Below are 12,588 nucleotides of genomic sequence, written 5' to 3' on the forward strand. Positions count from 1 at the left end.
GCGCTGCTGCCCCCTGCCGGCCCTGGTGGGCACCTGGCCGAGCAGGTGAGGGCGGGCGGGCCCTGGGGCTGGGGCCGGCGCCTTCCCGCTCCCAGGGTCTCGGGCCTCGGGACGGAGCCACCTGCCGCGGCCCCACTGCCGGAGGAGCCCATCTCTGGGGGACACCCCCCACCTCTGGAGGGCGCCAAGGCGGGGAGCCTAGTCTCCGGGAGAGTGAAGCTGACCTTGAACCACACACTTCTGCTCCTGCTGATGCCTTCCTGACAAGCGGGGCGCTCTCCGTGTGCGTTAACCCCTTCGCTCCCTCCGATGAGCCCGGAGGGGGTACAGTTATTTCCTCCAGTTCACAAGCGGGGAAACGGAGGCACGGGAGGTTAGGAAGCTGCATGGCCAGTTGGTGGCCAGGCCGAGAGTCCACCGCAGGGCCCCTGTACTTCACCATCGGGCCACGTGGTCCCGAGCCCTGAACCAAGCGGAGAGGGCCTGCGGGTGACACGCGCACGGGGGTTTCCCCCTGCCCGGAGCACAGGCGTGCTCGAGGTGGGTGCAGAGGTGAGCAAATGAGGGAGGACCTGGACTTACGTACGTCACCACGACCTTGTAAATAGCTGTGAATTTGGACAAGTGTAAGCTGGTGGCCCTGGGTGGAGAACGTGGGGGAGTGTGGAGCAGTGGTGGCTGTGGGCATGGAGAGAGGGGGGTGCGTGGCAGATACACTGGAGGGGACGGAATCCTAGAGGCCTGGTGTTGGATGGGTGGGGGCAGTGGATGGAGGAGAATCCAGGGGACCCCGGGCCCTTTCTGCTGGAGCGTTGCTCCCTTCAGGGCAGGGGTGCCAGCGGAGAGGGGTGGGCAGTGTGGGGAGGGACGGGCGGACTGAGGGCTCCGTGAGCAAGAGGAGCCGGCCAGGGGAGTCGTTGGGGTCTGAGTGTGAGAAGCTCAGCACTGGGATGGGGGCGGGAACTCGGAGGGGAGATCGGGGTGCCCCGGGAAGCGGGCGACCCAGAGCCCAAAGGCCCGGCAGATGTGGATGTGACTGCCTCCAGCCATGCACTCTCCAAGGGGGAAGACCAGGTGGCTGAGAGGGGGCCAAGGGAAGGATCTAGAAGCTCCAGGCGGGGCAGGCTGTTGGGGAGGGCCGAGGAGGGGCTGGCTCTGACCCATAGGATGGGAAGGACTGCCCTCAGCAACCCCGTAGACAGCTGGCCCTCTCTCCCCAAACCTTTCTCCGTCCACACCTAACACCCACGTGTGTCCTCGGTGACGTCAGGAAAGACAGCTTCTGGCTCAGCGGTGGGAACAGCTTTCCTACCTCTCCACGGAAGAAAAGAAACCTGCCCTCACTCCACCCGGTTTTTAACAGGTGTGTGTGCGTGTGGCCTGCAAGGGCCCCTCGTCCCAAGGCGGTGGCGCCCGTGGACGCCGCCCGCTGGCTTTGTGGGCTTTCCTCCTACAGAAAGGGAGTCGAGCTGGAGGATTCGGGCGGTGACCCCGGCCCCTTGCCACTGCCTTGCCCGCGTCCCCGGGAGGGCTGGGGGGCGGCCTCCGCCATCCGTCGGGGCGCCCTGTGCTGCTGCGCCCAGCGTCTGGGTGAGCACCGGGGTCCGGGGCGCCGCGAGGAGCTCCCTGGGTCCCCGGCCGCGGGCACTTGGGGTTTCCAGGCTGGGGCATCGTCCCAGCTGCTGTCCCACGTCCGCCGCCGCCACCGCGTACGCGTTTCTGTGGGCCGCATGGTCACCGACACTTGCTACGAGGGCTTTTCCTTAGTCCTTCCTGTCCGTGCTGTGGGTCCAGGTGGTGACACCTCGTGGCGCTCTGACTTGTCATCCGCTGCCTACCAGTCCCGTTGAGCTTTTCCATGCTTCCTTTGCTGCAAAATGCCCAAGCGTGGCTTTGCCAGGGTTTGTTTTTTTGTTTTTTGTTTTTGCCAAGGTTTTGATGTGGGTTGTCTTTCCCCACCAGCTGACGGGTTCTGTGTACAGTGTGGGCACCAGTGTCCGATCTGTTGCGTCTTCTCCGGGCCTGTGACTTGTCTTCTCAGATTGCCAGTGGCATCGTTGGGTAAGCAAGTCTTAATGTAGATTTAATTGCCCCTATCATTCTTCTCTTTTATGCTTTGTCCTTTTAGTCTTGCTTGAGAAATCTTCCCCTACCCGAGGTCAGAGAAGTTGTCTCCTGGGTTTCTTTTCTCAATTTTCTTTAAAGATTTTATTTATTTATTCGAGACAGAGAGAGTGAGCACACAGGCAGGGGGAGTGGGAGGCCGAGAGCAGGGAGCCCAATGGGGGGCTCCATCCCAGGATCATGACCCTAGCTGAAAGCAGATACTGAACCCACTGAGCCACCCAGGTGCCCCGTTTCTAAATATTATAAAATTGGTTTTCATATTCAGGTGCTCTTTAATGCCTCTGGAGTGGGTTTGTTTGCAGCTGGTGTGAGGTAGGGGTCACGTTTTTCTCCTTTTCCATGCGGAGGGCTGTCCACTGATGTGCACTGAGCCCTTGGTCACATGCCCTGTCCCAGGTCTGGGAGGCTGGCAGCTCTGTCCTCTGTCCCTTTGGTGTCTTTGTCTGCCTCTACTACACTTACGAAAGCTTGAAGGCTTCCTTTTCCTTCTCCTTGCTTTCCCCGTCAGATTGTTGCTCCCCCTCCTCATCTTCCAAAATTATCTTGCCAGGGCACCCGGGTGGCTCAGCAGTTGAGCGTCTGCCTTTGGCTCAGGTCGTGATCCCAGGGTCCTGGGATGGAGTCCCACATCTGGCTCCCTGCGAGGAGCCTGTTTCTCCCTCTGCCTCTGCCTCTCCCCTGGCTTGTGCGTGCACCCTCTCTCTCCTGCTCACTCTCTCAAATAAATAAATAAAATCTTTTAAAAAAATTATCTTGCCTATTCTAGGGCCTTTAGTTTTCCTTAAAACTTAAAAAAAAAAAACCCAGCTTGTCAAGGTTTAGGAAAAAGTCTGTTGGGATTTCTTTGAAGGGGTAAATAGAGATTTTGTTGAATTCTGAATTACTTTGGAGACTAGCTGTCTCTAGAATACTGTCTCCCCATCCATGAACATAGTGTATCTCTCTCTTTATTAAGATAGCTTATTTTTTTAAAAGATTTTATGTATTTATTTGAGAGATTTAGAGAATGAGCAAGGGTAGAAGCAGACAGAAGCAGGCTCCCCACTGAGCAGGGAGCCTGATGTGGGGCTCGATCCCAGGATCCTGAGATCATGAGAGCTGAAGGCAGACCCTTAACCGACTGAGCCACCCAGGCACCCTTATTAACATCCCTTAAATACATTGTTTCCTAGAGGACTGGCATGTCATTAATTATGATGCCATAGTAAATGCTATCTGTCTTCTTTCTCAGTGACCTTCTGTGTCACTGGTGTGAAATACTTTTAAAAATATTTTTAATTTATTTATTCATGAGAGGCACAAAGAGAGGCAGAGACACAGACAGAGGGAAAAGCAGGTTCCCAGCAGGGACCCTGATGCAGGACTTGATCCCAGGACCCCGGGATCATGCCCTGAGCCCAAGGCAGACGCTCAACCACTGAGCCACCCGGGCATCCCACATTAATTGATTTTCTAATGTTAAACCACCTTTACATCTTCTGGGCTAGACTCAATCTCATCATGGTGTGGGGTTTTTTTTTAGGATTTTATTTATTTATTCATGGAAGACACAGAGAGAGAGAGAGGCAGAGACCCAGGCAGAGGGAGAAGCAGGCTCCTCGCAAGGAGCCTGATGTGGGACTCGATCCCCGGTCTCCAGGATCACTCCCTGAGCTGAAGGCGGCGCTAAACCGCTGAGCCACCAAGGCTGCCCGTATTTTTAAAATATATATATATATGTATGTATAGTTCTGGATTGGCCTGCCTGCCTGTCTCCCTGCCTTCCTTCCTCTCTCCCTCTCTTCCTCTCTCTCTCTCCCTCCCTCCTTCCCTCCCTTCTTTTCTTTTGTTCTTTCTTTTTTTCTCTTTCTCTCTCTCTTTCTGCCTTGTATTACTCTCGTTGAGTTTTGGTATAGAGACATCATAAAATATGTTGGGAGAGCGTTTTTTCTTTTTCTGTTCTTTGGAACAGTTTATCAGAGAGGGGATATTTGTTTCTTGAAGATCTGATAGACTTCATCTACAAACCTTGGTTTTGCGGTCTCTTGCCCCTCTATCCATACATTGTAAACTACTGATCCAGTTCCTTTTTTTTTCTTATTTAAATTCAATTTGCCAACATATAGTATAACACCCAGTGCTCATCCCATCAACTGCCCTCCTCAATGCCCGTTGATCCAATATCTTTTTTTAAAGATTTATTTATTCATTTATTTATGATAGACATAGAGAGAGAGAGGCAGAGACACAGGAGGAGGGAGAAGCAGGCTCCACGCCGGGAGCCCGACGTGGGACTCGATCCCGGGACTCCAGGATCATGCCCTGGGCCAAAGGCAGGCGCTAAACCGCTGAGCCACCTGGGGATCCCCTGATCCAATATCTTTAATGATTATGGGACCATTCAGGTTTTCTGCTTTATCTTGAGTCAATTTTTTTGGCAGTAAAAAATTCATCACATAAAATTTCCCATTATAGTGACTTTCTAGACTTTTCTGACCTTGATTCTCAAAGCTCTCAAAGTTTACTTTCACTAAACTCAGAACAAGGCAGAAGCATGTGGATGGGGGCTCACTGGCATCTGAGCAGTAGGGACTGGTGTTGGGCCCGCTCTTGGGCAGGGCCAAGCGTGTAGTTTTAAGTGCACAGTTCAGTAGTGTTAAGTATGCTTAAACTGTTATGAAACAGATTTCCAGAACTTTCATCTTGCAAAGCTGCAACTCTATACCCATCAAACAACTCTCCCTCGGCCCCTCCCTCCAGCCCTTGGTACCTATCGTTTTACTTTCTGTTTTTAGAAATTTGATTACAGGGGATCCCTGGGTGGCGCGGCGGTTTAGCGCCTGCCTTTGGCCCAGGGCGCGATCCTGGAGACCCGGGATCGAATCCCACGTCAGGCTCCCGGTGCATGGAGCCTGCTTCTCCCTCTGCCTATGTCTCTGCCTTTCTCTCTCTCCCTGTGTGACTATCATAAAAAAAAAAAGAAATTTGATTACATTCACTACCTCATAGAAGTGGAATCATACAGTATTTGTTATTTATGACTGGCTTCTTTCACTTGGCATCATGCCCTCGAGGTTCATCCATGTTGTAGAGTATGTCAGGATTTCCTCCCTTTTTCAGAAAGAATAATATTCTATTGCGTGGATAGGCCACATTTTGCTCATTCATTCATCAGCTGATAGGTGCTCAGGTTCTGTTGTGAATAGTACTGCCATGAACTTGGATATACAAATATCTCTGCTTTCAATCTACACATTCAATGCAATCCCCAGACTTTCTTCACAAAGCTGGAACAAATAATCCTAAAATTCATATGGAACCAGAAAGGACCCTAAATAGCCAAAGGAATGTGGAAAAAGAAAACCAGAGCCGAGGGCATCCCAATGCCTGACTTCAAGCTGTATTCCAAAGCTGTGATCGTCCAGACAGTGTGGTGCTGGCACAAAAACAGACACATAGATCAAGGAACACAATAGAGAACCCAGAATAGGCCCTCAACTCTATGACCAACTAATATTCAACAAAGCAGGAAGAATCTCCATGGAGGGGATCCCTGGGTGGCTTAGCGGATTAGCACCGCCTTCTGCCTGGGGCGTGATCCTGGAGTCCCGGGATCGAGGCCCACATCGGGCTCCCTGCGTGGAGCCTGCTTCTCCCTCTGCCTGTCTCTCTCTCTCTCTCTCTCTCTCTCTCTGTCTCTCATGAATAAATAAATAAAATCCTTAAAAAAATGAATCTCCAATGGAAAAAAGACAGTCTCTTCAACAAATGGTTGGGAAAACTAGCCACATGTAGAAGTATGAAAGTGGACCATTCTCTTACACCAGACACAAAGATAAACTCAAAATGGATTGAAGACCTAAATGTGAGACAGGAAGCCATCAAAATCCTAGAGGAGAACACAGGCAGCAACCTCTTGGACCTCCCAGCAGGGTGCTGGGATCAAGCCCTGAATCGTGGTCCCTGCTCAGTAGGGGATCTGTTCTCCTTATCCCTCTGCCATGTCCCCACCTCCTGCTTGTGGTCTCTGGCTCTATCTCTCTGTCGAGCAAACAAATAAAATAAATAAATAAATAATAAATAAATAAAACAAATAATAGATAAAACAAAATAATCTTTAATTATTTAAAAATATATTTTTTTAAAGGAAACAAACTGAGGGTTGCTGGAGGGGAGGTAGGTAAAGGGACGGGGTCACTGGAGGATGGCCATTGAGGAGGGCAGGTGATGTGAGGAGCACTGGGTGTTATATGCAACTGATGAATCACTAAATTCTACCCCTGAAACTAATAATACACTATATGTTAATTAATTGAATTTAAATAAAAATCTAAAAAAGTTAAAAACCCCACAAATATCTCTGCTTTCAATTCTTTTCATAAGTAGGATTGCTGTATCATATGGCAATTATTTTAGGTCTTTTAGGTACTTAAAATTTTTTCAGGAACCTCTATACTGTTTCCAGAGCACTTGCACCATGGTATCATTCCCAACAGTGCACAAGTTTCCAATTTCTTCACATCCTTGCCAACACCTGAGATTTTCTGTTTTTTTTTAAAGATTAATTAATTTATTTGAGAGAGATGGAGAGAATGTATATGAGCGGGGTGGGGGGCAGAGTGAGAGGGAGAGAATCCTCAAGCAGATTCCTTCACCACCCTGAGATCATGACTTGAGCTAAAACCAAGAGTTGGACCCTTAACCAACTGAGCCACCCAGGCGCCCCCTTCTGCTTTTTTTTTTTTTTTTTAGGATTTTTAAAGAGATTTTATTATTTATTCATGAGAGACACAGAGAGAGAAAGAGGCAGAGACACAGGCAGAGGGAGAAGTAGGCTCTCTGTGGGAAGCCCGATGTGGGACTCGATCCCTGGACCCCGGGATTACACCCTGAGCTGAAGGCAGACGCTCAACACTGAGCTCCCCAGGTGCCCCTCTTCTTCTTCTTCTTTTTTTTTTTTTAAATAGTAATCATCCTAATGAATGTGAAGTGATACCTTTTTGAGGTTTTGATTTACATTTTCTTAAAGATTTTATTTATTCACGTGAGACACACACGGAGAGAGAGAGGCAGAGACACAGGCAGAGGGAGAAGCAGGCTCCATGCAGGAAACCCAACATGGGACTTGATCCCGGGTCTCCAGGATCACACCCCGGGACCGCTGAGCCACCCGGGCTGCCCTGATTTACATTTCTTGATGATCAGTGACGTTGAGCAACTTTTCATATACTCGGCCATTTGTATGTCATCTCTGGAGTAATGTCTATTCGAGTCCTTTGCCCATTTTTTAATTGGGGAATTTGATTTTTTTGTTGTTGAGTTGTAGGAGTTCTTTATGTATTCTGAATATTAGGCCCTTGTCGGATGTGTGATGCGCAGATACTTTCTCCCATTCCAGAGGGGGCCTTGCACTCCTTTGATTGCACGGTCCTTAGACGCACCACAGTTTCTCTGTTTGGTGTAGTCCTCCCATTTGTCTACTTTTTGCTTTTGTCACCTGCACGTTTGGTGTCATTTCCAAGAAGTCCTTGCCAAGTCCAATGTCATGATGCTTCCCCTCCTCATATTTTCTTCTAGTTTTATAGTTGGAGGTCTTATGTTTAGGCCTCTAAACAGTGTTGAGTTGATTTTTGTGTATGATGTAAGGAAGTGGTCCAGTTTCATTCTTTTTTGCATGTGGCTGTCCAGTTGTCCCAGCACCATTTGGTGAGGAGACTGTCCTTTCCCCATTGGATGGTCTTGCGCCCTTGTCAGGATTTATTCCGGGGTCTCTATTCTGTTCTGTTGGTCTATTTGTCTGTCTTGACGCCAGTGCTGCACTGTCTCGGTTCCTGTAGCTTCGGAACATGTTTTGAAATCAGGAAGTGCGACTCCTCCAACTTTGTGCTTCCTTTTCAGAATTGTTTGGTTATTTGGGGTCCCTTGAGATCCTATATGAATTTTTGGATGACTTTTTCTATTTTGAGTTAGTTTTTTTAAAAAAATTTTATTTATTTATTTATTTGACAGAGAGAGAGAGAGATCATACAAGCAGGGGGAACAGCAGGCAGAGAGAAGCAGGCTCTTCACTGAGCAGGGAAACCGATGCGGGGTTCGATCCCAGGACTCCAGGATCATGACCTGAGCTGAAGGCAGACGCTCACCTGACTGAGCCATCCAGGTGCCCCTTGAGTTAGTTTTTGATAAATAATATTTTCTTAGGAGCATGCCCACTCCATCACCGTTTACATCTATTAGCATAAAGCCTTTTGGGTTTTTTTAAAAGATCTTATTTATTTATTCATGAGAGACCCACAGAGAGAGGCAGAGACACAGGCAGAGGGAGAAGCAGGCTCCTTGAGGAGAGCCCGATGCGGGACTCGATTCCAGGACCCTGGGGTCACTCCCTGAGCCAAAGGCAGATGCTCAAGCACTGAGTCACCCAGGCGCCCCAGTTTTTTGGTTTTATATTATTATCATGAAATTTGGTAGGTCAAAAAGCAGATGAAACTGCTTAACACCCAGCTATTTTGACCTATAAAAAATGGCAGGTTCATCCCATTCAACTACACGCATACACGAGAGCACACAGCAGCTCTGTGACTTGTCTAGACAAGTGGGAAAAGCCCGCTGCCCGTGTCCCCACCAGCAACTGGATGACCCCACTCTCCCAGCCTCCGAGGCCCGGTGGCCCCCTCCTCCCTCAGCAGAGGGCACCGCTACCCTTTCCTTGCCTTCCTTTACACTTTTCCCCAGTATGCGTTGTCCCTAAACAACGCCGCTTAGTTCTGCATCTTTTGGGCTTTAGACAAATGGCATCAGACCAGGTGTGCGTTCCCGCAAGTCGCTGCTCAAATTGCATCTGCGACGTAAGCCACGTTGGTGCATACAGCCGTCCTCTAGTCACTCCTGTGGCGCGCTCGCTCCGGCGGCCTGTGCACGAGGCTTGGAAGGATACGGAGGAGAAGACCGCGTGGCCCCTGTGCAAGGGTGGCGCTGTCCTTGCTGAGTCGCTTCCCGTCGTAGGACTTGGGCATCGTGCGCTTACTCTCCTGCTAACGGACGGTTGGCTTGTTCCTAGCTTTGGTGTCTCATCAACAACGCTGCCCCGAACTGCTCGTGCACGTGATCTGGTTCGTTCGGGGAGGCCCCAGAGCTGCCCTAGGATGTGCCCGGGGGTGACGCTGTTAGCTCATGACCACGGACACCTTCCACTCTACTACATGACGGCAAATTGTTTTCCAAAGTGGTTATACCAGTTTCCAGATCACGGCCCCCCTCCCCTGCAGGGTACGGATTCCCGCCAGTCCGCGTTCCCTGCCACGCTTTTCCTTCCTGCCAATCAGTGGCAATAAAAGGATATTTCACTGTGACTTTAATTTGCATTTCCATGGGCCTTCTTCTTTTTTTTAAGATTTATTCATTTGAGAGAGAGAGAGAGAGAGGAAGGGGCAGAGGGAGAGGGAGCAGCTTAAGCAGACTCTGCACCGAGCCTGGAGCCTGACACGCGGGTTGATCCCACGCCCCTGAGACCACAACCCGGGCCGGAACCAAGACGGCTAACCCACGCACCCCCAGGCGCCCCTGCATTTCCACCCTTCTGTTCTAACTTGATGGAGAGTGAAGTCTGGTCTTCTGCAAGAGGTGGGGCAAAGATGGGGCTACGTAGCAGCTTTTTTTTTTTTTTTTTAGTTTCCGTGTGTGTGTGTGTGTGATCTAGCAGCTTTTTTTTTTTTTAAAAAGCTTATTTGAGATAGAGTGAGAAAAAAAGAGAGAGAGAGTGAAAGAGAGAGCATGAGCAGGAGGGGCAGGGGCAGGGGGAGAAAGAGACTCCACGCTGAGCAGGGAGCCTGATGCAGGGCTCGATCCCAGGACCCTGAGACCACAACACGAGCCGAAGGAAGACACTTAACCAACTGAGCCACCCAGGCGCCCCTCATCTAGCAGCTTCTTATACAAATTTTCAGTCCACCCCCCCAATACATGCATATTCTCTTCTGAGATATCTGCCGCTTCCAGTTCTTGTGCAAACCAGTCCCTGCTCCCGGCTGCCTCCTCCTGCTCGGTTAAGAGTGTGCTCTGGTCTCCTACGTCACTTGTTACTCCTCCACCGGTTTTCCAGCTTCTAAAACATTCTTGGAGGGCAGCCCATGTGGCTCAGCGGTTTAGTGCCGCCTGCAGCCTATGGTGTGATCCTGGAGACTCGGGATCGAGTCCCATGTCGGGCTCCCCGCATGGAACCTGCTTCTCCCTCTGCCTGTGTCTCTGCCTCTCTCTCTCTCTCTGTCTCTAATAAATAAATAGAATATTAAAAAAAAATAAAACATTCTTGGTAGGCACTCCTCTCATTTTCCGTGGCGAACTTCTTCCACTGTACATTTGTCACCCCCTTACTGTCATTTTCGCGGTGTTTTTAGGAGCAAGGGTTCCACAGGTGTTCGAGCTCCCCTGCTTTACAGCCTCCCACTGCACCTGAAATGGCTGTCGGTGGAGGGCACCTGGGTGGCTCAGTCTGTTGGGCGTCTGCCTTCGGCTCAGGTCATGATCCTGGGGTCGACCCCATGCCGGGCTCCCTGCTCAGTGGGATGTCTGCTTCTCCCTCTCCCTCTGCCCCTCCTCACCCCCCACTTGTGTTCTCTCACTCTCTCAAATAAAGAAAATCTTTTAAAAAAACTGGCTGCTGTCTCTGTGGCTATACCCCTCTTTCCCTCCTCCCATCACTTTACTTGTGCATTCTCTTTTCATTCCTGCCAGAGACTTGTTTATTTTACTAATTTTGGAGAACAAACTTTTTTGGCTTTATTGATTTTTCATTTTTCCATTTCCTTAATTTTTGCTGTCTTTATGATTTGTTTTTCTACTTTCTCTGGGTTTATTCTGCTGTGGTTTTTCTAGCTTCCTGAGTTGGTGCTCATCGTATTCTTTTTGAGGCTATACATATCCTCCTAAGCTACATCCTATATGTTTTTTTTTTTAAAGATGTTATTTGACAGAGAGCAGAGTGACAGCGAGCATGAGCTGGGGTGGGGGGTGGTTTGTGAAAAGGGAGAAGCAAGCTCCCCGCTGAGTGCAGAGTCTCATGAGACAAGGGGCTCCATTCCAGGACCCCTGGGGGTCATGACCTGAGCCCAAGGCAGACGCTTAATCAACCGGGCCACCCAGGCCCCCCCTGTTCATTTGCACATGTAGTGTTTTCATTGTTGCTCAGCTCTGTTGTTAGGTTTTCATCATAATTTTTTTTTGCACCAGTTACCTGGAAGTGCATGTTAAAATTTACATCTGCACATTAAAATTTCCAAACATATGAGAGGATGTAATTTTAGTTTTATTGTGGACTAACGATTTTATTCTATCACAGTTGGAGAATGTGATTTGTACGATACCAATTCTTTTAGTACGGTCCTCCGCTCCTACCAACTGAGCTATCGAAGGCTCCGCTAAATTCCTTATTTGTCGAGACTGGTTTGGTGGCCTACGACATGGTGAGTTTTAGTAAATGTTCAAGGTGAACTTGAAAAGAGTATGCAGTCTCTAGTTTGGGGTTGTCCATTCATCGAGCTCGCTCAGTTTTTCCTATAGTCTCGCAAGCTTTGTCTTCTCGAGCTCCCGATTGCAGTGAGAAGTGGTGGGATGTACTGTGGCAAATGTCCTATTTAATTTTTCTTTTTTCTGCTTTTTGTTTGACAGATATTTGAGGTTCTACCATTAGGCAGGTGCACACATGTTAATGGTTAATGCTTGTGAGTTATTTCTTTAATCACGCAGTGACCTCTTTTATTCCTAACAATGATTTGTGCCCTGAGGTGTACTTTGTCCAAAGTTAATTTCTCTCCACTAACTTCCTTGTGGACAGGATCCGCTGGCTACGTCCCTTCCCATCTGTATCAATTACGGTTTGGTGGCAGACCACAGAACCATGCTAACTATGTAAGTTAAAAAAAAACAACAAGGATTTATCATCAGGTAGGAACGACCTCAACAATCTTCCGAAGAAAAGGAGGGAAAGCTCCTCGCCCTCCAGATTCGCTACCTCTCCCGGGATCGAGAACAAATCCTAACCCCTCAATTCAAGTCACACGTAGGCTATCTCCCATCCCCCAGATGGAACGCCAGGCACCTCCTCCCCAGGTTGTCCACTTCTATCTTCTATCACGGACTGTCCTTTCCTCAGCTAAGGGTGCCCTTGCTCCCCTGGCCACCTAAGCCAGAGTCCAAGGGTCACCTGGGCAGTCCCGCTCCACTCCCCCCAGAGTCTGACCCCTGCCCACATCTCGACTTTCATCTACCCTCACTCTAGTACATCCGGGATTCCAAGCGTCAACACACCTTGCGTGGGCTGCTTTAAGTGGTTGCTCTCTCATCTCCGCCCCTATCTATCACCAATCAGCTCTCTGTATATACCATGCCTCTATTATCTATCAATCAGGTGTCATCTAGCTATCATCAATCAATCAATCAATGTCTCCGTCGTCTATTATCCATAGATCGATTTTTTTTTTTTTT

The 12,588-nt window shown here is 49.3% G+C and overlaps 1 long non-coding RNA gene across 1 annotated transcript; it reads left to right on the forward strand.

The window, feature by feature from the left end:
* Positions 1-4: 4 nt before the first annotated feature.
* LOC144308731 (uncharacterized) lies at positions 5-9,464 on the forward strand. Its single transcript, XR_013375069.1, has 3 exons — positions 5-1,363; positions 8,116-8,266; positions 8,894-9,464. It is a non-coding gene; the product is annotated as an uncharacterized LOC144308731 (long non-coding RNA).
* The last annotated feature ends 3,124 nt before the right edge of the window (positions 9,465-12,588 follow it).

Source organism: Canis aureus, chromosome X, assembly GCF_053574225.1.
Source record: "Canis aureus isolate CA01 chromosome X, VMU_Caureus_v.1.0, whole genome shotgun sequence".
NCBI classification, from domain to species: Eukaryota; Metazoa; Chordata; class Mammalia; order Carnivora; family Canidae; genus Canis; species Canis aureus.